Below are 4,434 nucleotides of genomic sequence, written 5' to 3'. Positions count from 1 at the left end.
ATGCTAAACCTTCTTTAACAGAAACTGAATCAAGCATAGTTAGGTTTGTTGTTGCTGTAAATACTTTTGAACTGAAACCTAACACAATTCAAATGATACAGCAATTTGTTCAGTTTGATGGTTTGCAGGACGAAGATCCCAACGCTCATTTGGCGAACTTTTTGGAACTTTGTGATACATTTAAAATCAATGGCGTTTCTGATGATGCCATTCGCCTTCTATTATTCCCTTTTTTCATTGAGGAACAAAGTTAAACAGTGGTTGAACTCGTTACCACGAGGGTTAATCACTACCTGGGAACAAATGATTGAAAAGTTTTCATTAAAATATTTTTCTCCGGCTAAAACGACCAAATTACGTAATGATATCTCTTCTTTTGTACATATGGATTTAGACACACTCTATGATGCATGGGGGAGATAGAAGGACCTTTTGAGAAGATGCCATCACCATGGATTACGACTCTGGCTACAGGTTCAAACGTTCCATAACGGTCTAAATCCTTCGACTAGACAGATGATTGACACAACTACTAGTGGGACTATCAATAATAAGACACCTGAGAATGTTTATGAATTTATAGAAGAAATGTCACTGAATAATTATCAGTGGCAAGTCATGAGGACAAAGCCAACAAAAGTAACTGACGTTTTTAACGTCGATTCAGTCACCATGCTCTCCAATCAGGTAGAATTTTTGAATAAAAAATTGACGGTTTACTTGGTTCTTCACAGATTCACCCAGTAATGCAATGCGAAGCAAGTGGATGTGGATCGAGCAATTAAGAATACCCACCATATGGCCACAACATGGAGAACGAGTAGATAAATTATAAGGGTAATAATCATCGACCTCAAAATAGTCCTTATAGTAATACTTACAATGCAGGCTGGAGGAACCACCCAAATTTCTTATGGGGAGGCCAAGGAAATCAGAGACCACCACTACCTCCAGGCTTTCAACAACCACTTTACCAACAAGAGAAAAAGCTGAACCTTGAGGAGATGCTAACAAAATTTATCTCGGTGTCAGAAACTCGTTTCCAGAATACTGAGACAACACTTAAGAATCAATAAGCATCGTTCCAAGGGCTCGAAACTCAGATAGGCCAGCTCGCTAAATTGATATCTGAACGACCACAAGGTAGCCTGCCGAGTAACACTGAATCTAACCCAATGGAGCAGCTCAATGCAATTACCATTCAAGATGAGGAAGGGCTAGTTACATCTGAACCAGAACCGAGGCAAGAAACTGTGGTAAGTAAAGGTAAATGTGAGGTGGACCACAATGACCAAAAATAGGTAAGTACAGAATACAAACCTCATGTACTATACCTCCAATGTGATAAGGAAAGACCACTCAGATGAATAATTTGGTAAATTCCTTAAACTTTTAAAGAAATTACATATTAACTTATCATCTATTGAAGCCCTTTCGCAGATGCCGAACACAGTCAAATTTTTAAAGGAGCTTTTAGTAAATAAGCGGAAGTTAGATGAGTCGTCGCATGTGGAAATGAATGTAGTTTGCTCAGCCATACTACAGAATAAGCTGGCCAACAAATTAAAAGATCCAAGGATTTTTACGATACCTTGTTTAATTGGTAGCTTAGATATTAATAATGATTTGGCTGATTTAGGGGCTAGCATCAATGTCATGACTTACAAAATTTTTAAGCAACTAGGTCTTGGAAAACCCAAACAAATTAGGATGAGCATTCAATTAGCAGATAAAACTATCAGATTTCCTGGGGGTATTATTGAAGATGTACTCCTTAAAATTGACAAATTTATATTCCTAGTTAATTTCGTTGTTCTAGACATAGAGGAGGATAGTAACGTTCTTTTAATTTTAGGAAGGCCCTTTTTAGCAACTACTAGAATAATTATTGACTTTAGCACAGGTGAACTAACACTTCGTGTAGGAGACGAAACAATCACCCTTCAAGCTCATAATTCGAGTAACACATCGAAAATTAAAGGTGGTTGTATAAATCAAACTATTAAGACTGACCATGTGGTGCAACCTACTTTGTAGGAAACAGGTTCGAAGAACATATATGAGCATGTTGAAGTAACATCAAAGGTTCTATATATGAAGAACGAAGGCTACAGATCGAGGAGCTAGATGAATGGCTGACACATAAACTGAGAACACACCATAAACCAAAACCAAGCCAGGACGAGCTTAATACCTCACCAAATCAACTTAAGATTGGAGACAAAGTACTACTGGACGCAGCAGATCCTCGCATTGCCACTTCTGAACCTAATGGAGAAATTCCTCTCACGGTACTCAGTATTTTCCCATTTGGTACAGTTGAGGTACTCTATCCAAAATTCAGCACTTTTAAAGTAAACAGTACCCGTCTCAAACCTTATGTTGATAAAATTGATAGCAGGGATGAGAAGTGTAAACTCCTCGCACCACCTTGACCATGCAGAAGAGAGGTAAGTCTAGCTTAGACTATAAATAAGTGCTTCTCGGGAGGCAACCCGAGCACTAACAGAGTTGATTTTAGTAAAATTCAATTTTTAACATCTAACCTACTAATTGAGTCTTTGAACACAGGGTTTTCCTATCTATACGGCCAGGCACCAGCCAGGCACACGGACGTGCCTTAAGTCGTGCTCACAACACAAGAAGAGACACGGCCGTGCAATATAGCCGTGTGAAAATAAGGTAAAATTTTTCCTCAACACAGGATGCGATAAGTTGCCACGGCTGTGCGACATGGCCGTGGGCAAAACTGCCAAAACAATACGGGCGTGCGACATGCTTGTGTCTTGAAACCGTGCTTAAAACTGAGAATTTAGCACGGGCATGCGACACACCCGTGACATTCATCCGTGGTGGACACTGTCAAACTAACATGGGCATGGACCCATATACACGGGCGTGGGAGAAGCGAACAAAAAAGGACACGGTCGTGAGACACAGTTGTGTGCACCAATATGCCCAAAGAACACAGGCGTAGATCGAATGTCAGACGCGCTCAAATTTAAAAATCGCAAAACACACAGGCTACAATAAAGGCACACGGGCGTTCCCCACGGCCGTATGCCCCAAAATTTATATAAACCCCTCACTATTCATCATCTCCTTCCCTAAAATCCCTAACCCTAGTTGCTACAACTTCACACGCCCTACCTGTCACGCCCATGCGCCGACCACATTCGACGACCCAAGCTCCTCCCTCTTACGTTTGTTCACTCTTTTCCCTCTATTCCCTTCAATTCTTATACTTATTTCATGATATCTTGTTCTATTTTGGGTCAATAATCATAGTTATAATGATAGAATACTTATGTTTATTGTTAAAGAATTTTGCCATGTTAGTCACATTCCTCCATTTTTTTCTTGTTTCTATAGATTTCATGCTATCAAACCCATATGCATTCATTCACTAAGCATTATTCTCGTAGTCTTATTCATAATAATGACTTGATATATCTATTTGGGTCGTTTTAGTATATTTTTCATCTAGTACGTGAGCCCCATGAAGTATCTCTATTTAAGTTTTAGCATGCATGCTATTGATGGGGAGTAATTTTATTTCGTCTTACCATTGCAGATATCATGTCAAGTCGTGGTAAGAAAACTGCTGTCCCCTCTTCGAAGAAGAGGAAAGTAGCATCATCCTCCTTGGATCCTACCGCAGAGATTAGGCACCCGTTCCTCCAGTTTCTCTTGGGACCCTAGGAAGAACTATTTCAGATATTACAGGCCTGACACCTAGGAGTGGGCCGCTGCATTGACTGGGCCGTACTTAAGCAAATTCAAATGGCTAACGCGGTCAAAGCCCTTTTGTTGACTAATCCATGAGGGCTCTTCTTTGAGATCATCGAGCCGACGCACATCGAGATCACAATAGAACTCTACTCGACCTTCCATCTTTAAGTAGTCATGACAAACATTGATGATCCTGGAACGGTCTAGTTCTGCCTCGGTGGTCTAGTGTGCTAGTTGAGTGTACCGGAGTTCGAAATTGCACTAGGGCTATATAAGGAGGAGTTTATGGACGGCAATGAACTCACCACCCTCCATCGCCATATCCACTACTCTCATTCGAAGTGCTGGAGTTCTTTAGTCCCTGCCTCGGCCACATACGATCCTAGCCACTTCAAGGCATCGGCTCTCCCTCCATCTTTAAGGTACCTACACGCCATCTTGGCCGACACATTGATAGGATAACGAGAGAGTACCGGCGTCATCAAAACACACGATGCCTACTTTTTATGGAGCATGGCAAACGAGCATGTATTCGACCTCACCTATTTCATCGCACTCACCATTCGCCATTAAACGGAGCGACATAGGAGGGGAGTCATCTCTATTGGCCGCTATGTGACTAGACTGGTACGACACTTTAGGCTCCTCGACACAGCAGCACAATCATCCTCCCTCACTCTGATCGGCCAGATGTCTCTACAG

General features: G+C 41.2%; 1 non-coding gene across 1 annotated transcript; it reads right to left on the bottom strand.

Annotated features, from left to right (window-relative positions):
* Window positions 1–352: 352 nt before the first annotated feature.
* Window positions 353–458, bottom strand: LOC128292560 (small nucleolar RNA R71). Its single transcript, XR_008282545.1, has one exon. It is a non-coding gene; the product is annotated as a small nucleolar RNA R71 (small nucleolar RNA).
* Window positions 459–4,434: the final 3,976 nt, after the last annotated feature.

Source organism: Gossypium arboreum, chromosome 4 (assembly GCF_025698485.1).
Source record: "Gossypium arboreum isolate Shixiya-1 chromosome 4, ASM2569848v2, whole genome shotgun sequence".
NCBI classification, from domain to species: Eukaryota; Viridiplantae; Streptophyta; class Magnoliopsida; order Malvales; family Malvaceae; genus Gossypium; species Gossypium arboreum.
This window is presented reverse-complemented; position numbering and strand designations above follow the sequence as displayed.